General features: G+C 37.8%; 2 protein-coding genes across 3 annotated transcripts in view; one reads left to right on the top strand and one right to left on the bottom strand.

The window, feature by feature from the left end:
• The window catches only part of LOC145987621 (uncharacterized), a 321,334-nt gene that overhangs the window by 278,927 nt on the left and 20,215 nt on the right, over window positions 1-22,192 (bottom strand). The gene's annotated exons all lie outside the window — the stretch shown is intronic.
• The window catches only part of LOC145987622 (mitochondrial inner membrane m-AAA protease component paraplegin-like), a 48,060-nt gene continuing 39,436 nt past the window's right edge, over window positions 13,569-22,192 (top strand). The window contains exon 1 of the mRNA XM_083122030.1: window positions 13,569-13,585. The gene's annotated coding sequence lies outside the window, so the exon portion shown is untranslated. The remainder of the gene's footprint in view (window positions 13,586-22,192) is intronic.

Below are 22,192 nucleotides of genomic sequence, written 5' to 3'. Positions count from 1 at the left end.
CCTCTAGCGGATCATTTTCGAGTGGAACCAGCCTGAGAGCGCAGAAGCATGCCGTTTTCCACACTACGTTATTCTAGGCGCTGTACTTCCGAATTACAAAAAAACCTTTCCTCCACAACTTCAATATTGTATATCTTTCCCAAAAGTCCTTCCACTAATATAGTATATTATATACCATGCCTCATTCAAGGATTATGGATATGATTCTTGCATTTGGCCCATGGCTTGCGAAGGTGGACAGACAAAGTAGTAAAATTCTTCATCAGAATAGTTAAACACATGCCCTACGCTTGCAAACCTTTCGAAACATGAAATCCTATCCCATCTTCAAATATACGATCTTTCTCTTCGCCGTCAAGTTTCAGATTTGAGATTTATTTTCGGAATCATGAATGGACAACTATTCACTGGCGAAGGCTTCTCACATTTCATGCCCGGATCCCAAACTACAACAAATGGCAAACCTTAGAACATGGATCACTTCCTTATAGACTACAAACCCTTATCTTGCATCTCTCCAAACATATTTTCAGAACGTTGTTCATCAAGCAGATGAAGAGTATATAATATTGGTTTCATAATCGGTTATTGTTATTATTCTTGTTACATGCGCATGTGCATCTTTTTACGTTATTTTTCATTTTCACTGTTGACATCTTGATGGAAAATGGATTATTCTGTGTTCAAGATTTGTCAAATGAATCAAAATAAAATTCACACATTCACATGGGCACATTCCTCTATTCCGCAATTGCCTACAAATACAACTACGTCGGCTTCAACCTCTCACAAAGTCAAGATGAATTTATTAACAATTTATTATTTTATATGTAGAAACACCACTGTATTTGAAACTCTGGCAGAAGCAGTGGCACTGGTGTCCCTAGTTCATGTTACAGAAGCGGTAAGCGGGGGTGAAAGGAAGGAAGAGAGCATGTAGTTCGGATATTTTACGAGCTTTCAGATATCTTGGGGCTATTATACGTCGATTTTTTACCTCCCTGGGCGCATCGCGACGATGAAGAGATGAAATGGGCGAACAAATAATAAAACGCCAATGCCTCATTCGGTGATTCGATCTAAGGACCCTGTTATGCTCACCACTCGACCACAGAGGATGGCAAGATGGATAAACCCCTCAATACTTCTCTCTGCTTCCTGGTATCAAAATCCCGTCCAGATAAATTCAAGTATTTATTATATTCACTCGCTGAAAATAAGTTTTTCCTCCAAAAAGGGGAACACAAATTGGACATGGGAAAGAGAAACTGTGGGCTCCAGACAAGCGGAAGAAAACTTCATCAAGCACGGTTTAATAGAGAACTGCACAAAACTTAATCCGATCGCAGCTTTACCAGACATGTAAATGTTTTTATCAGACTTCATCTCTCCCCCATCCAGCATCCAACCTTCCCTTTCCATTCCATTAACGACTGTTTCGTTCGGCCACGCCAATGACGTCACTCGTCCTTGTCCCAACCCGGATGTGGCATGTGACCAGGCCCTATTCTCTTTCTCTCTCTTCCAGCTACAGTTTTATTCATTACCAAGCCAGCAGCGGCAGGTGCGCGCGGCGAAGCGACACGCCCCGGTTCCCCAGTCGCTGAAGAGACTGGAAATTACAGGGCTTCAACAATTCCAGCCCGTTTCCCCATCTCCTTTCACTGCACCATAGTTCACAACGCTCCGGATCCTGAATCATGAAAGGCACAGTGCAAAATCATCGAAGACTGGTGGGGGGTGGAGGGGAGGAAGATCTTAATTTTTTCACACCCACCCACACATATTAATTATGATATACATTTTATTATGTTGTTATATATAAAAGTACATTACTAAAGGGGTGCCCCCCCCCCAAAAAAAATCACATCATTCGCGCCCTCGAACCATATTGTAATCCACACGAAGTATTTAAATACGACAGCGTGTCTACGAAAGTAACTTTTTGCTTAGGTTTAATGAACACTTTACTTGATCTGCCCCTCCTCCCTAAACAGGGAGCCCATCACTCAAGACCATCCCTAAAATCGTTGATCATAATCGAGAATATCGCTTGTCTTGTAATGCAGCTATAGTATAAAAGCTTCACATTCAGCTCATTAAAGCACCAAATACGCAACCTAGTAACACATTAATGCGAGCGAAGCGAGCAAGAAAACTTTTACATCCATTTCATTGCAGGCTTTCAAGAATATTAATTTAATAGGATGTGAATATTTCCTTACTCTTTTCCAGCTTCTCTATAGGCACGTGTGGATACCATATCGCTAAATACAGTCTCCAAAAATTTAATGTTCGAACTCTCTCTCCCTTGACAATATAAGATTTAACACTTTATCAAGAGCTTTCTATCTCCCCCTTTAAATTTAATACTCAATGAATTTTTAGACTTACTGTTGATATTGAAGAGTGGATATTGCCTCCTCCAAAAATTTAATTCTGTCTCCACACCAGAATTTCCGCAACAGTCTAAGACAATAGCAATACACAACAATTGGATATCTCCTCAATTTAATACTCAATCCCCCTCTAACTAAAATACCCGCCATAATCTAAGACCTAGAGGGATACTATCCCCCCCAAAATTTAATTCAGAATCTCCCCAGAACCCACATGTCAATTAAGGCCTAATATGTAAAAGTTGGATAGCCCCCAACTTTCTATAATACCCTTAAACACTTTCTTTCTTCCTCTAATGGGTTAAATATGGTGCATTTAAGGTGTAAAATCTTTACATGTATTTTCGAAAAATATATAAATGTTGAATTTTATATTATTTGAAGGGAAAAAAATCCATCAAAAATCTCGATGGCGGAACCTGCGCCATAAGCTGGGCATCCCTGCATTACAAAATATTTAAATATACATACTGTATCATTAAATTTATGTAAAGTATTTTTTTTGTTACTTTTATATCAGATATAAAGTAGCAAGCAAATTCCTTTACCAAGTGGTTCAAAAAGTCAATAAATTACAAAATAGTTGAAAATTGAAATTGTTTTAGTTTTAATTTAAGTTTTGCTTTTTATTAATATAAATCAATTAGATTTCATACTTATATTGTCTTACAATGTTGTTGTTCTTTAATTGCGCATATTTTGGTGCAACACTCACGAACACACACACAGATAAACATTATCTCTCGTCCTTTTTGTGTATTTTTTTAATATTTCTTAAAAAAGTATATTTGAAATTAAAATTAATTTCTGTCTTCGTTCATATAACCCACCCTGGATTGTTTGTGGGGGGAAATCCCTTCTCCCCAGGATTTCGCACCCTGAATTAAAACCCATACAGCACAAATCTACCAGGGATATCCATTCGATATCCACAATGTCCAGATCAGATCCATGGATATAATGTATATCCATTTCTGGATATCCATTGGACGTCTATAGGATATCCAGAACTGGACATCTAAAACTCGACATATTCTTGATATCTAATACACAGCCTAAACGTGTGTAAAACTGGTTGTAAGAAACATTGTCCAATTCCGAATATCCAATACGTCGCCAGATCTCTTCCAAAACTGAATATCCAAAACACATCCAATTCTGGATATCCAAAACATATCCAGATCTTGTCCAAAACTGGATATCCAAAACATCCAGATCTTGTCCAAAACTGGATATCCAAAACATCCAGATCTTGTCCAAAACTGGATATCCAAAATACATACAAGTCTAGAACAGGTCCAGGACTTGTTATCCAACAATGAACATAAATAGGATGTTTCGAATATTAGAAAATGGTAGGGGTGTGCAGGATCACGAAAAGTCGGGACCAGGATCGGAAAAAAAATTTCCCGTCCCGATCCCGACTTCGGAAAATGAATTCCCGAGCAGTAGGAAAATACCGAAAGGTCATTTTTAAAAGTCGTTAGCTTAATTCTCGGTTTTCTGCATTGTAAATGTCTGGAACTTATCGAAAATTGTTTGTTTTTGTACCAGAAATGCGAAAACAATCACTTAAAGTAAAAATGACGTGTAGAATTAGAGATTTCCAGAACTTCGGGAAATTTGAACATTTCCCGTCCTGAAAATTTCCCGTCCCGACCCAAAAAATTCTGTCCCGCACACCCCTAGAAAATGGTCATAGCATTCCCGTTGTGTATACTTTTTATACTTTACCTTGGAATTGAAACAAAAATTGCATTGAAGCATTAGCGTTTCTACTTGTTATATTTAGTGATTTAATATTTTTCTTCTTAGAATCAGAAAATTTCGACTTAGTCTTACTAACCGCTACAATACAATCGAGACTAAAATCGAGTAAATCCTACTTAGCTGAACCGGGGAAACCCGTTCCTTATTTATATTTAGCATAGACAGTAGCTATGAACATCATTTTCAGTTCGTGTGTTTTACGCCTGAGGCCTGAGTGAATCAGAAGCTTGTGATTCTTTTCTTCGTTGGTGAGCGTCTTTATTTGCTACTATTGGCGATTGAAACTTTTTAAAATCTTAGAATCAGAAACGCTACAATACACTGCATACAAGAATCGGGCCAATGCTCGCTTATAGCATCACAAATCTCCAAGGAATATTCCCAGATAACACACAAGCTTGCGGAAAGCTTACGATAGCAAGCTTAATATGGCAAGCTGGACGCAAGCTTGAAGTAATTTGTGGTACTTAGCGTGGGTTATTAAAAAATATAACAATAGACACACCCATTTAATATAGCAATAGAGATACTCATTAGACAAACAATAATGACAAATTGAAAAAAAAAATACAATGTTATGAAGTGAAATATGGATACATTATGATGTTGACGATATCTGCAGTCGCTAAATTACACTGGCAAAATGTATAAAATAAACTTGAGTTTTCGTAACACAAATAATTGTATGTTTGATTATAAATATAATGAAAATTTGTGTTTTAACACCCTTCGAAAGATATGTGAACATTAAGCTACAAGGATGAGAAGAAAATGTAATGCAGTGAATAAAAGTTAATCTCCCATGACCAACCCTTCTGATTCATGACTATATAATCAGGAGCTGTGTGTGTGGTGAAGAAAAACTGACACACTTACTCAAGAGTTCGGTTAGTTCATATGAACTTTCCATCCTGCTCATTACCAGTGCGTAGTTACAGATCGTTTAGTTCATAGAAATATCCAACTTGACTAGTGCCTATTTCAAGGGGGTGCAAGAAAATTAACAACAAACATTGGTGGTTGACTGTTGCATGCATCCTTTCATAACGAAATAATATCCAGATGAGATCCAAAATTAGTCCAAAAATTGTACTTTTCGTGTCCATACAATATCCAAAGTACGTACAAAAAGTCTAAATCAAAGCATAATGTCCAGATTACGTCCCACTTGATGTCCAAAAGTGATCCGAAAATGTCCAAAACATATCCATTTCTGGATATCACGTATGCGGAAAAATGGATATCTAGCAGATATCCTGTGGATATCTTTTGGACATTTGTGTGCTGTGTTAGGCACCAGACGACAAAATTTAGTAATTCAGAACAAGGCCGGCCTTGGTTGGGTGCGGGGTCTACAACCAAAATTCTAGAAATTTTTCTTCCTTAAATCCTTACTCTGAAGTACAGGTGTCCCACATAATCACAATGTAAATATTATTACAAGTAATAAACAATTAATTTGTATATTTTGGCCGAAGAGCAATAAGCCGAACATGTTGAAGGTTAAAACCAGGAATTGTGGGGCTAAATTAATGTTGTTTTTTTTTCATTTTCGATGATTAATTGCAAAACTGGATGTGTTCAATATCACACTATTATTTTACTCATCAAAGTGGCAATTTGTCATCACATCCAATAACATTATCTGTCATAATTCTCTTTTGTTTACTTTTCATTCAATTTTCACGCTGTAGTGAATTTAAATGGTCTTGTGTAAAATAATATTTTCACTTCATGATTTCATTCTATAATGAAACGAAAAGTTCATATTATTCTTAACTGAATTATTTGAATAGCATTTTCATGTAGTACTATTTTTCGAAATAATTTCAGTAATTTTTAATACTTTTGTACTTCAAAACAATCCATTAAGTCAGGAAAAATCAATTAGTTGTTAACTGGAATTACCAGCGTTTTAAAAACTCGTAATAAACCGTACACAAACAATTATGTTATCTGGTGCGGGGCCTCGATCTACTACCCCGAGTTGACTTGTCCCTCACTACGGCCGGTTCTGATCCAGAATGTCGCGAGCAAGTAACTAGCAGGCACGGGTGTCGAGAGGTGGACGTCGACCCCCCCCCCCCCACCACCCCATCCCCTACTGGAAATTGGCATAGTTTATTTCAAGTTACAAAAAAGAATAACGATCGCTATTTTTATTGTTAATAACAGAAATAGGGTTGAATTAGTTAGTATTCGAACAAAATAACCAAAGTAAAACATGCGTTGGATAGAACAAATAGTGTAAAAATACAGGAACCAGGTGATATTTCCATGTTCTGCCATTTAATTCTAAGAATAAATAGTTCCACAGTTTCCAAAATTCAAAACAATAGAATTGATGAGGGCACTCTCACAAACAAAGGGGACAAAGTAGTCAGATTGTATTGAGAACATAGCTGAGTGCGCCAATCTAGCTAGCGAGCCTACCAACAGTGTAGAGCGTGAGAAAGAGGATTAGCGATTGGTGTTGAGTTGAGATTATGTCAGCGGCTTGCTCGTTGATTGGAGTCTTCGGAAGTTACGACTCGCTTCCAAGCTGTAAATGCAGAACAGCCAGAAATGTTACAGAAATAATCTCACTCTAGTTAGCGAGCCTACCAAACAATGTAGAGCGTGAACAAGAGAGTTAGCGATAGGTACTGAGTTGAGTTGGACGTCAGCGGCTCGTTTGTTGATTGAAGGGTTCGGGAGTTGCAACAAGCTCCCAAGATGCAAATGAAGAACTAGAGATGTTACGAAAATAACCTTACTTTACAAGCCAGTTGAAGATCGAAATACAGTATAATGCAAGAAAATTACTGCAGTAAGTGTTGTTGGTACACAACCAGAAGTTTTTACACAGTATGTAGTATTAATTAAGAATACATTGTTTCCAAATTAAGTATGACTTTTAGTTATCTCGACTATAAGCCACATCTCGTGTTTTTGTCCGACTTTGGGTTTTAAATAAAAAGGCCGACCTGTGCACGTGCAAATACGGTAATTTCTATGGAAGGTCAAAATGGTATCCCTGAAATTCGACCTCCAAACCCTCACATAGAAGTACTTTATAGTTTGAAGCAACCTCTGCATGTTGGTGGCAACACGAGGAAGAATGTCCCTCCCATCTGGTTTCTCAGCACGTGGTAAAGATGTGAAGTCCCCTCCCCGCAAATTAATTAGCTACTTCCATCAGCTTTGAACGTAGAGTTCCTAAGGTTTCATTATCTTCCAGGAAACTGAAGGTCGTTTTTTCCTTTTGACATGCCGTTTGCCTTGGCTCAGCATAAAACATCTTCAGAACCAACCTTACATTAAGATTGCTTGTAATCTTATGTTTGAACAAACGTATGTGATGATTCAGCCATGGGTGGATAAGGGGGAGATCACCAGCCAAAACGATTTTCCCCAACAATAAAATCGCCAAATAACATTAAGGTGCTGCTGTATTTTTGCGCTGTCCCAGACTTCTTGAAAATTCTTCTCCTTTCGATAGATTCCAAATTCTGAAACATTACATGATTATAATTTCTTCCAGAGCATTCAAGTGAATTTTCGCGTGGTTGTCCAGATATCTGTAATGCTCTTCGGACACTTTAAATATATTTTACAACCACTATATCTAAACAACAGCGAAAGAAAATAACCACATTCGTTCAATTTTCTAAAAACGTGATCACCCCTGTTGACGACTAAAATTAAGCGATGAACATTGCCCGAGACGTCTACAAAAGAAAATATCAAAAAATCACCCATAAGAGTATTGATAATAACAACCCCACCCGAGAAATCTACAACTCTCGATCATTTTGTAGCTTGTATTCTTCTTATTTTGCATTGGTCTTCCTTTTTAAAGCATCGAAATGAGCCCTCAACGAACAAAACCTTAGAAACAAAAGTTGTTCGTCTTGATGTTCACTAAACACTGTGCAAGTTTACTATGCTGTACAGCTACATCAATCGCGTCTCCAAAAATTTCTTAAGCTGAAGGCAGGGTGAATAAAAATCATTTTTGTTTTTCAAAAATTTAAATCAGAATTTTTTTATTTAAAAAAAAAACAAGCTTGAAATTGCTGGAATGGTTTTTGGCACTATACACATATATATGATTTTTCTATAGAAAGGCTTTTTTCTAGTAAACTGCTCTGTGCAATATTTGAACAGTTTGATAAAAGCAAATAAAACAATATATGTAAATATATATTTTTCTGTTTCTGATACTATATTCATTCATTCATTCATTCATTGTTTTCTGCCTAATTGGCAGGTTTTTCACTGCAATCTCCAGCTTTCCCTGTTCTCTGCCTTACGCTTCGTAATAGCATACGACCCAGTTAATTTAATATCATCCATAAGCTGATATCTCTTTCTTCCACGGACTTTTCTTCCTTCAACCATTCCCTCCAAGGCATCTCTTAGCAGGCAGTTTCTTCTTAGACAGTGTCCTAACCAGTTTATTTTCCTCTTCTTGATGGTCTCCAGTATAGATCTTTTTTCACCAACTCTTTTCAGTACGGCTTCGTTTCTTACCTTGTCCGTCCATTTTACACGCTCCATTTTTCGCCATGTCCACATTTCAAAAGCTTCGAGTAGTTTCTCTTCATTTCTTCTCAACGTCCAGGTTTCTGCATCATATAGTGCTACACTCCACACGAAACATTTCACTAATCTCTTCCTTAGACCTATGTCCATGGGTCCACAAAAAAACATTTTTTCATCTATTGAAAGCTTCTTTTGCTATTGCGATTCTCATTTTCACTTCTTGGTTGCAGCTCATGTCACTGCTTATAGTGCATCCGAGGTACTTGAAGCTATCCACTTGCTGGATTCTTTCACTGTTTGCTCTCACATTAATATTCCTTGGTTTCCGTCCTATAACCATTGCCTTTGTCTTCTTTACATTAATCTTCATCCCATACTGCTCACAGCTGCTGTTTAACTCTTCTAACATACTATTTATGGTTATTTCATCCTCAGCGAATAATGCCATGTCATCAGCAAATCTTATGCAGTTTATTCTTCTTCCTCCCAATTTGACACCTCCTGTGCCCTGGAAACAAGTTTTCACTATATCTTCTAAATAGATATTAAACAAAGTAGGCGATAGGCAGCATCCTTGTCGTACTCCTCTTCCAATTTCACAGCCTTCTGTCATTTCGTCTCCTGTTTTTAACTCGTTGATTCATGCATAAGTTGCTTAGAAGTCTTCTCTCTTTCCAATCTACACCAATTTTCTTCAGAATTTCTAAAAGTTTAACCCAATTCACTCTATCAAAGGCTTTCTCCAGGTCTACAAATACTACAAACACCTCCTTTCCTTTCTCTAAATATCTTTCCCCAATGGTCCTCAGTAAACCAATTGCATCCCTTGTACCTCTTCCTTTCCTGAAACCAAACTGTTCTTCCTCTAACTCGCCACTGACCTTCGAGTATAGGCGTCTGTTCAGAATTCTTAGAAGAATTTTTGCCGAGTGAGATATCAAGCTGATTGTCCTGTACTCAGAACATTTTCTGGCATTGCTTTTCTTCTGCAGAGGTACCAAAACAGTCTCCGTGAAATCTTGTGGCCAATCCCCTTTCTCATAGATTTCATTGCATAAGTGCAGTATTTCTCTTTTTCCATCTCCCAGGCATTTGATAAGTTCAACAGGAATTTCATCAGCGCCCGTTGCTTTCCCATTCCTCATTTCTTTCTTTGAGTGCTTGCTCAAATTCTTCATTCAGGATATAGTATCCTTTCTCATCACCAGGCACGTCGTCTTCATTTTCTACATTCAGACTGTCTGAGCGATTCTCTTTCTGGTAGAGCTCTTCAACGTACTTTCCCCACACATTCGATATTCCTTTTTTGTCTGTGATTTCACATCCTTCCTCGTCTTCTATCATCCACATTGTTTTCCATTTCTTCTTTTGGAAGCCCAAGCATTTTACTTCACGATACATCAAGTCATACCTTCCTCTTTTTTCCAGTTCTTCAATTTCCTCACATTTTTGTTTCATCCATTGTTCTTTTGCCCTGTCAGTTTCTCTTCTTAGCTGGTTATTCAGTATCTTGTAATTATGTCTTCCCTCTTCTGTATTTACATTCTTCCATTTTCTCCGTTCCTCCATTTTTTTCCAGCATACTTTCAGTAATCCATGGTTTCTTTGCACTTTTCCTTTCCCTGTAGCCTATTGTTTCATCCACTGCCTTCTGTAAGCAGCTTTTTATTCCATCCCACATCTCATCCTTATTGTTACAACTAGCTTTAAACTTATTATAGTTTCCTTGGAAATGTTCGGCAAAATTTTTGTCTTTCGTCTTCTTCCCTTAGCTTCTCTAAGTGGGGTTTCTTGCTCACCTGGTTTTGGGTTATCTTCTTCAATGTAAGATTGATTTCTCCTATTAGCAAGATGTGGTCTGAATTAATGTCAGCTCCTGGCAATGTCTTCGCATTTTTCAAACAATTTCGAAATCTTTCTTGTACCAGTATGTAATCTATATATACATATGAGCCTACTATGGAAATGTTTGTTGAGTGTGTTGTTAATTTTGATTTTTTTTTATTTGATTTAGTTTATTTTACTTTGCGTTTTGTGCCTCTTGGCTAATTTGCGAAGATGGGGATGAGTGATGAAATGACGAAATTGATGAATGGACATTAACAAACAACCAAGCCCGACCGGGATTCGAACCCGGGACCCTTGGCGTGTGTTGTTAATGAAACTATAAAACATAACTTCAGTACTTTTTCTTCCAGTTAAAGTAAAACATTCTGGATGTACTCTATAATTGTAACTTAAAATATTTTTTAAAGTATTTGTAGCTGAATCTTGGCAATTTTTTTTAATGATAAGGTTGCAAAATATCAGCTGCCACGTTTATTTACAGTTTAATGATAATGACACTATTTACGGTTTAACGTGATTAGTTATTTTATATATTTTTCTACACAAAATATTTGCTGTTTTTGCCTGTAAAATTTATTGAATTTTAAATCAAGATGTTTAAAGTTTACAAATTACATTTCCTTCGATATGAGCTTCACCCCATCGGTACATATATTTTGTTTACGAGATTAATGTACTTCCACCGTAAGCGATTATGATGTCTACAAAATCATTATGTACATTATTCTATAAATTATTTATTTAAAGTGATTTAAATCTTGATTTGAATCAACCTGATTTAAATGAATCCACCTTGGCTGAAGGGGACTGTGCACTCACTCTATTTATTTAGTACCATTACGATGGTAGAGTTTACATTCCTATCCTTTCTCGCACCAAGCTCTTTTAGACAAAATAATCCCCGATTATGTCCTTTCAACTCTCCACGCATACAATTCTTTACTTATTCTTTCACAATATAAAACCCCTTTTTGTGTCCATACATAAAAGTGCTGCTGTACAATTACAATCACTATTAATAAACATACAAAACAAATAAAATTATTCGGTGTAAAACGCAACATAAGAAGAGGGAGGAAGAAACATATAAGCAATTTGCAGCTATCATTTGGGAGGAAAGCAATGAGGTAAAAATTTTATCAGACAGTTGATTCTACACTTCGCATGACAGAGATGACATGGAGTATAATCTTTCATAATAATAAATTATTTTTTGCTACAGCAATGATGTAAGTATTTATTTAAAAGTGGACATTATTTGGCCTTTACTTTGGTCTGCTGCCAAGATGTGTAACAAGTTACCAATATTCCTATACATAGCATGTATCTGCGTGTACAATTCTACAATTTCATTATTTTTGTTGTTGTTTTTGGTTATTTGAAGGGCTCGGGTGTAAAACATGGTAAGTGACATTTTGGTCATTTCCGAGTCATTAAGAGAAAAGGTTATTAGAAGCTATAACTGTACATAAATTGTTTTTGTGTTGTGTTTACCAATTTCAGAAGGCTTCACCGAGTCCAATGTAAATTGTATGACATGCCAATTTCACTCGAAAATTGAAGGATGACACATTTTACTTTGTAACTCGAAAAATTATCAAAATGTCACTTACTATGACATGGGGCTAGGTTCATTCAGAGTTTTTCAATGGGGGGTGTAAGGACAATTTTAGAGGAGTGTTATGGTAAATTTAGCACCACAACGAGCATAGAACTAGCCTTTGGGAACAATATTAGAGAGGATTAGAGAAGTGTTCGTGTGTGTGGGTGGGTAAATCCATGTTGTCCGTGACTCGAGACACCAACACGGCGCCATTTCGTTGCAGCGTTTCTTTAATATAAGGATGTCATTTGAATATACTAAATTTGTAAAAAATTCAAATAAAAAGCTAAGTTTCTACCACTTTTGATCACTTGCGATGGTGAGGATTAATGATAAATAGATGAAATGATTGAAGGAAAATCACACACATGGACAAGACCAAAAAAATAAAAAAAATAATAAAAAATAGGATTACTCTAGTTGTGGGTCCAGACGCCAGAACTTTATTAGTCTGTAAGAGTGAACAGTGTTGCCAAGTTGGCCCTTTTGGGGCCAGAACTGGCCCTTTTGAGTATACTCCTCGTCCTGATTCCAACCTCACTTTACTTCAAAGAAAGTTCCGAAAGATCAGTTTTCCCCCTAAGAACAACATGTCAGATCCACGTGGAGTCCAATAAATCGTCCCTCGAAACCTTTCCCACCAATAGCGTTCGTCCAAGAAATGACAGCTCTCGTCAATTCCACGTGGACTAAATGAGATGTTGCTAATTCAGTTTCTTTAGAGTTTTCTTTAGAGTTTTTTGAACGCAAAGTTGCGGTTGCGTTATCTTTGCTAGGTTGTGTTATCGTATTGTGCTATTTTTTTATACAATATAAATACCTTGGGAGTATAACCTGGCAGTGAATGAATGGATGTCTAAACACTGGAGGCAAAAGTGACAACATCGCTTTACAGAAAAACAGGTGGTGGCTCGAAACCAGATACGGTTCCGGTCAGCTTCCTCTGGGGTTGGGTCAAAGATGCCGAACTGCTGCTACTCAGCCCAAAATTCAGCAAAAGCCCCAAGGGGTTTCTTAGCCCTACAGAGAGAAATCTTGCTACAAATCTAGCCCTTTCAGTAATGAAATGTTTATTGGTATTTCACTAAACTGCAAAGAAGAATTCACTTAACCGACTCTTCTCTGCACCTGCAAGCTCGCCCTGCGACCCCTCCTGGGGAGCCGGTAGCAAGTGCACATTGTCACTTTATCCCCTTGTTTCTGGTTTTGGTATGCTGTGTAGCCCGAGGCGAATTACGGATAACGTCGATTCCAGAAAATGCGAATCTTTGTTCAGTTGCATTGCATCTGGTCCTTGAAAGTTCACAGAAGTGCGGTGCGGAATCGACGAATCGTTCGTAACAGTGAGTCTCACCCAGAGACTAGTTCGTGAGTGCGGCCGTGTGTGTGTGTGAGTGTACGTGTGCATATATATGAAGGAGGAATATGCCGAAAATGTGTAATGCTTTTGTGTAATCTACTGCACCACAATTTAAGGGGGAAATAAATTATTTAAGTTATGAAAATTTAATTTAGTTCAGCGAATGACCCGCATCTTGACAGTTGATTAGTTGTGGTTCTTGAGTTTCAGAAATTTTGCACCAAAACACCCAAGAATTAAGAACCAGATTTTTTTTTTCGGTGCGCAGCCGCACCTTTGTAAATCTAGCCCCTTGGATGTGAATTTTAGCTCCATTTTGGGTGCGATGTAGCCCGTTTTTCTCTCGTGCTGTTGGCAACACAGAGTGAAGTCATTCAGAATTCACAAAATAATATAGATGATAATAGATGATGTGTTTTATTTGTTGTTCTGGGACATATTTCTTACATGCACGATACAAATTATTTACAGCGTTTGGAAGTAACAGTTACTTTTTCAGGTAACTAGTAACGAAATAAAATTACATTTTAGTTACTTTTCTGTACATTTCAACAGAGTAAAAATATAGACACAAAATTGTCATAATGTGGCATACATTGGTTACAAGCAAATGATGAGTGACACAATTTTTTCAAGTACAAGATTAACTTTCAATGTTCTTGCATCTACACTTTCATGTATAAAGTTTATTATAAATAATGAAAATTTGTGTAAACTGTAGATTTTCATGCATGCAACACGTTTTACTAGTTATAGCTTACCTAGAATCAAGTGAATGTAAAAGTAACTTAGTCACTTTCAAAACTATCACCGTAACTGAGTTGCTTGTGAGTGCAGCAACTCGCTTACTTTTAGATAGTAACTTTTCAAAGGCTATTTGCTATGACAAATCATTTTGGCACAAGTCGTAAGTCATACTTTAACATCTTCATGAAATGTTTCTCATTTCAGGTTAAATCGGTATACCAGTTCACGGTACAGAAAAATTAATAAATAAATAGAGGTTACACCTTCGCTTTTTCTTCTCTTAAAATACTACTTTATGTGTTAGTTCCAAACGCAAGACTGCTCGAACGCTATCTAATTATATGAATGCTGCGACGAATAACCACGGCAGCGAATGTCTAAATCGGTTCGATCTATCCCCTTTACAAGCGCTGAGGAAGTACTTGTCCGGTCTCCATATTTTATATACCCCAAGTCCTGAACGTAGCAGCAGTTCGGCATCTTTGACATAACCCCAGAGGAAGCTGACCGGAACCGTATCTGGTTTCGAGCCACCACCTGTTTTTCGGCAAAGCGCTGTTGTCACTTTTACCTGCAGAGTTTAGACATCCATTCATTCACTGTGACGTTTTACTCCCAAGGTCTTCATATTGCATAGAAAAATAGCAAAACACAATAACACAACCTAACAAAGATAGAGAACCGCAACCTCGTGTTCAAAAATCTCTATGAAACTGAATTAGCAACATCTCATTTAGTCCACGTGGACTTGATGAGAGCTGTCATTTCTTGGACGAACGCTATTGGTGGGAAAGGTTTCAGGGGAGGATTTACTGGACTCCACGTGGACCTGATATATGATTGTAAGGGGGAAAACTGATCTTTCGGAACTTTCTTTGAAGTAAAGTGAGGTTTCTTTGGGGACCAGCACTTTACACCCCCCTTCTCTTTTTTCTCCTCCAAAAGACTTGTCGCATCCCCCTTTCTGCTTTAGCATTCGGGACGTTAGCGCCATCTGTTGAGCGTTCCTCGAACTGCGTGAATCAATACGGCCCAGGTTTCGGATGGAAGCAGCGCCGAGCGAGGCTATTGGTACAGCGCTGTACTATTAGGATAGTTCCTTGCGTTACCTATCCGACCCCGTTCATGCAACATGACAAACTACAATTCACTTATTAATATACATGCAACTTCGCCAGAAAAGATCTCGATGTACCCCTGCCATTAAAAATATCCTCAAATCTAAAAATATAATTTTAACCTGCCTTGCAAACTTAAATATTATTACTAGGGCTCGAGACTTTATGCTATAACATATTTTCTATTTGACATTGGATCGAATACTGTGGTGAGATCTTTACGTATCTGATGAAAATCAGCCGAAGTAGACGAACTTGATAAGACATATTTCTGTATAATTTTGTAATTATCTTGCATATAATCGGCTATTTTATAATATACTAGCTGATTGCCCGGCGTTGCCCGGGTATTTATATATCCCAATCTACTATTAGACAGGAAATTAATGAATTGTAACTATAGTGTAAAATAAACTTAGAGTTGAACGGCAATCAGAGTGTCACTATTCATCTTAGTGACCCCGAAAACTAGGATTCCACACTAATATCGGTCGTTTTCGATTGTAAGTGATATGTGTGGAAATTGCTCGAGGATAGCAATATCGCACCTTCTGTGAAGGCAACCAACTTCGCCGTGCTGTGTTGCAGGAAGCATAACTTGCAGGATATGACACGAAAATTCCACGCAACAGAATGCTATTTTATGTGACCTTCCCACCCCCTCCCCTAGGGGTACCGGGGGTGTCTTACCCACACAGTATTTCTTTCGAGATTGGAAATGATTCATGTACCAAGTTTGGTTGAAATCGCTCCAGGCGTTCGAGAGATATTGCTGAACGAACAAACACACACATATACACACATACATCCATTTTTATATATAGAGAGATTCTTGTTAGCTTTAGTGCAACCGATAGTTTAGCTATATTTATCGATGGCAGGATAAGGAAATTGCGGACAAGAAATTTAGTGTAACTTCTTCTGAAAAGAAATTCTGCACTGTTTTTCAGATTCTACAAAGTTAAAATTTCCTTTAAAACGTTATGTTTGTGTATTGATTGCCTAGATTTACCTCAGTTGTAGCGAACTGCCAATTATGCTTTAGCTTCCACAAAGGTGTAAATCTGACATGATAGTAAATTAAATTTAGTATATTTGCAGTGAATCTCACAATATTTTTAGTATTTTCCCACTACATTCTTCGGTTAAAGGGATTCTGACTTCATGTAATACCCCATTCTCACCCTAGTCGTTCTTCCCTGGAAGATACTGACTTTCCGTATTTTGAGAAATTCGAAAGTACTGTTGTGCATATTTTTGGCTTTGCTGGGAATATTTCTGCATTTTTCTGACATTTTTATTCTTTATGACATATTTTTCAGTTTTTATGATATAATTACATACATATTTTAGTTTTATTAGGACAAAGTCCCCGGCTCTAATTATTACTATCTTGTAACTATAGCCATTACATTCTGAATGTCATAAACTAAACTTGATCTTATTTTTGTTATTTAGCGTCGGCTTTCTTCCACTTTTGGCTAATCGCGACGATGAGGAAACGTGATCATGTTCACAAAGAACATCCATCACCCAGGCGCGGATCCACGGGGAGGGCGGTAGGGGCGACCGCCCCTCCCAACAGCCAGTTATTTTATATATTATTATATGTCTGATATTCTTGATGAATGTTTTATCTGATCACCATTTCATTTTCAAGAGGATCGAGAATGTTTTTTTAAGTTTGATTTAAGTCCACTTGAAGCTCACGATGCTAATCGGAAGTGGACTTAAATTTGGACCCGAGCCACTGTGCAATATACCTTAAAGGGAGATCTAACCTTCAGATAATAGGTTTTGTTTTCTTTGTTTATTTACTTTACCCCTCATATCTGACCGTTCAGTTTACCGTGGCAATGGGAGGATGCACTAATAACCATACATTCCAGCCCTGGGCCCTATTTTTGCAAAATAATACCGTAATCTCTAAAACATGGAAACCTGCTTGATTCCTGTTCAGTACAGCATATTGTTTACGTAAAACAGTGCAAGTGAAGTGTAGAAATTACTCTCGGTAAGGTCACGTACCCGACTGAAATTTGCCCCTCCCAACTGTAGCTTCTGGATCCGCCACTGGCATCACCAGGCCAGGATTCGAACCCGGGACTCCTGGCGTCGTAGCGCGCTGTGCTAATCACTCTGCCAAAGAGGTCGGCTCAAAAACTAGCAGTTAAATTATGCAATGGCTGGCACTGCATAATTGGGGGCATAGGCTAATTGGAACGTAATATACAACGTGGAATCGAACTCAGGAATGCTTGATTACACAAGGATGACTTTAAAACAATTGGAATCTTTGCAATGAAAATTAGAAATTTCTATCAATAAAAACAGGAGGAATAAATATCGAGAGACAAATAACCCACAATACTGTATTTAAAAGATGCACTGTCATAACAACTCAATCTCATAGGCGTGCGCAGACCCTCTGATTAGGGGGGAGAGGGGAGAAGCCCTGATGAAAGTTCAGTCGGGAAAGAAAAAACTCATTTTTTCTCACTATATATACATTATATATATGGTCTAATGCAGCAACATAGAGGCACGATAATGAATAAATAAATTGTCTCTGAAATGTGCTGAGCTCCTTTTCCTCCAAACAATAATTGTGTTCATTCATTTAAGACAAAACTATTTAGCAGCAAGAGCCTGAAGTATTTGGTAGTTATAACTACTCTCTCTCTCTCTGATAATTTACAATGCATTACAGAAAGTAATAAAAATTGCTAGATCCAAATTTTTGCAAACTGAAAACAATATTGATCTAATATGGCACAAAAAATTTCATGAGCCGCCATCAGGACCAACTTCCGCCGACCCTAGCTACGGCTCTGAACTTGAGAAGACTGTAAGAAAAGCAGACATTGCGAGCGAGAAAATTTTACGAAATGTATTTTTATTTGTACAAAATTTGATATCAAGGGAGGAGCAATTACCCCCTATGTGCCCCCTGCAGGTGCTCTTGGCCGTCTGAAAGAAATAATGCAAGAAAGACGTGAAAACAAATTCCATCTTGAGTATATATTTGTCCTGCTACTCCGAGATTCTACTGGCCTTGCTTTATTTTATCTCAATGTTTGCCCCCCTAGAACCGGCCAAGTTTGGGAAGGAGCAATAAGAGTATAATATTGTTTAATAACGGCGATAAGATTCCTCTACGCTAAATTTCTAGGTAAAAGTATAATAATATAGGGGAAAGGGGGTCAAGAATGGCCACACCTCCTCCTTACAAATCGAATGTCAATCTAAAATTATATATTTCACACGTATCATTTGATTTCAGTGATAGTAATTTACATTAATGCGATAATTTCAAATTCAAGTGGTGTTTTTTTTAGGGGCCAACACTATCTGGATAACATGCTTGTCCCTCCATGGAAAAAATCTGCGGACGTCCATGATTAGGGGGCGGAATTCCCCCCCCCCCCGTGCGCACGCCTATGCTCAATCTTCGTAAAATGTTATGTTACCAAAACGTGGAGAGGATCTACCAAAAATATTTGTCACGGATGTCCAAATATAGTCACACCTTTGAACTTTACGTAAGACACATGACAGCTTTTCAAAAGCATATTAAAAGCAGTCAGGGTCGCCGATAAGGTTGCCATAGTAACAAAAAGATACGGCAATGTGTACTCAAGCTTGTTAAATCTTCAAAGAGCAATGCCTCTCTTTGGTCTCCTGTACGGTTTCACAGAAAGCATATTTCGTATCCACTATTCTGGAAACTGCGCAACAATTACCCTCATATATATTTGTACGGAGTTTGAAGAGAAAATTATTCAGATGATAATTCTATCTTGCTCTTAATGAAGAACTTGAAAAATGCTGTTCTTTTAAAAACTAATTAAAAACTTCGTGATACTGAAGAAAAAGAAAGGAAAAGAGATAGTGTTCCATATTTCTCTCCTTTCTTCCTCTCTCCAAGAGAGAGGTGAGAAGTTGATGGGAGAATTCAAAAGGGTGAAATTAAACGAAAAACGGAAGAAAAAATATTGTTACCAGCTGCAAAAACGTATCAAATTATTGCGAAAAGCTAAAGAGAAACCTCAGAATTACTTTCGAAAAAAAATCAAAATTATGAAATTCGTAAGCGTATTAAACTATTGCGAATATCTACACAAAAGGAAGAAAAACACGAAGATTTACGTGAATGCTCTACAAGGGAATCTAAGCTGATGTAACTTATCAGATTTTGGAATATCATAGTGGTCTTTCGTCAGGGGATTAAATTTCGTAAACGGCTACACTGGCGTCGGCCGAAGGTTAGTATGACTGAAGAACTAATGAATTCATTGAGACTATCAGATGTTGACCAATAAGGAGTTGAGGCGAGATAGCACTTGAGGTCTCGTCCTTGCCACGCGCCCCTGCTAGTTATGTCAGAGCAAGCGTTTGCTGTGTTGGGATGCATACGTACAGGATAGACTTTAAGCGCTTATAGCACAGAAACTAAGCGCTTTCGAGGTAAACTTTATAGGGAAATGTTACTTGTTTTTATGATAACTACCAGCTCCCAAGCGTTGTTGAAAGAGTTTTGCGACACCCTATATATATATATATATATATATATATATATATATATATATATATATATATAGTATAAGCAATATGTACACCGCACATATTTTCATAATGTATAGAGGTCATAAAGGTAACCAACTTTTACATCGTTGAGGCCTCGTTTCGACGCTACGAACTCTCGAAAGATAAAAAGGATTTTATTATCCTGAATGTCTGGAACCACGCAGCACAGGTTCAGCACGCTACTAATGGATTCAGTTTGTAAAATACTATAAACAAAATATGTAACTTATCTACAATCATGTAGATATCTGTTTAGTGAGTCTGAAAAAGACACAGAAGAGTAAATTTAGTTTAGGTAGATTTCTTCAATTATCATACCGAAGCATCGAGCACCAACTCACGCTCTCGTCTGGATTTTAGAGATGAGGTCTGCCTCGATTTTAGAGACGAGGTCTGCCTCGGTCTCGACAAAGTTTGTCTGGTCTCGTTTTCGTTTTGATCTTTACAAGGTTCTCTCGCTTTCTTTTGTACTTCAAAAAGTAAAAAGTAGACGAACATGAAATAAATATAAGCGCGAAAAAACGGGAATAAAATAACATTCACGCAAAATAGGGAACATGGCTTGAAATAGTTTCCATCGAAAACCTCACCCTCCACCACCAGTAGTGTTCCCGGGAATCGCCTGGGAAGAAAAGATTACTTCTAACCCAACCAATAACTGCGCAGGACGGTGCGCAAAACGTAAAAATGAGCAACTTTTATGGCAGACCGGGGCAGTTTCAAAACTCCAGGTGTCAGATTAAATACTTGGCTTTTACCGGGGACAAATCTCAATGAATAGATGAAATATGGACGACTGGGCGGCCCAGGGTTCAACAATATAGTAACTTCTTTTTTATTAGATCGATACTTTCTCCACGATTGATTTGATTTGGTGTTTTAAGTCCACTTTATGCACAGTAAGGCTAATCGGGACTGGACCTACAGTTTAAAGTGGGATCCGAACCACTTGTGCCTCCACCAGGTATCGAACCCGGGAACCCTTGATTACAAGGCGACGACGACTTTCTCCACGAAAACAATGCTCGAGGTGTTATATGAAAGGGTGAGGGGGAAATTGCCCCTCTGGATACCTACATTCCCCTTTCTGGTTGCAAACATTTATCCCTGCCCCTGGAGGAATATACTGACAATGTAGTTACTCTTCTCGAATTCTGTCTGCTGATAAATACAGTGGATTCTGATTCGAATTATCCAGTAATTCGAAGATAAGTTTATTCCTCTTGAAACCATTTTCAATCTTATGTTAATCCGAATTTTGAATAATTCAAACTTTTTTGTGTCCACTGTATATAAAAGAATAAAAAATGCTTAAGTTATTTCTATTTATAAGTTTTGAGTAGTTTCGCTTTGTCAGGTTTAAATGTACTTGATTGATTTGGCTTACTTTACTTTGCTTTTCTGTCACTTCTGGCTAATCGCGAAGATGAGGGTGAGGGATGATATGATATACTGATCAGTTACGTCGACACTTGGGGTAGCAATCAGTGACGTGCCCAAGGGGGGTTGGTGTAGGTCATACCGCTCCCCCCTTTAGGGTCCGGTATTCCTAAAAAAAGAACGTCAAAAACAGGAAAAGATTTCAAAATAATGAATAGGTACTTTAAAAAAGTACATAAACACCCACCCCCTTTCGAAAGTGAAAAATTATTTGATTTGACTAATAAGCCAGAGATTCCGGGTTCGAAGCTCGGTTTGGCCCTAGGTGTTCTTTGTGTGCGTGTGTTCCTTCATCAATTTTATCGTATTATCTTCGCGAATAAGCAAAAGTGGCGGAAAAGCGGAGTAAAATAAACCTAATCAAGCAATCAATCAATGATTTGATTTCATTTTTGTTACTTAGCGTCGCTTTTTTTGTCACATTTCGTTTATTGCAAAGATGGTACGATAAAATTAATGAAGGGAGAAACACAATAACATCTATGCCCAGGTCGGGGTTCGAACCCGGAACTCCTGGTGTCGTAGCATGCTGTGATAACCACTCCCCCATGGTTGGTTGATTTGTTTGTCGATCTGGTGTTTTAAGTCCACTTTATGCACAGACAGGCTAATCGGAACTGTACCTACAGTTTCTAGTGGGATCCGAAACAATATGTGCCTCCATTGGGACCACTTGCACTCACTCACCCACGGAGGTAGGACAACAAAGATGAGTGGAAATACATGGGTATCGGTAAAACAAACTGCATTTTTCCTCAGTGGTAATTTTCAATTGGATTTTTGAAACATCATA

This window comes from Lepisma saccharinum, chromosome 5 (genome assembly GCF_977018435.1).
Source record: "Lepisma saccharinum chromosome 5, izLepSacc3.1, whole genome shotgun sequence".
In the NCBI taxonomy this organism is placed as follows: Eukaryota; Metazoa; Arthropoda; class Insecta; order Zygentoma; family Lepismatidae; genus Lepisma; species Lepisma saccharinum.
This window is presented reverse-complemented; position numbering and strand designations above follow the sequence as displayed.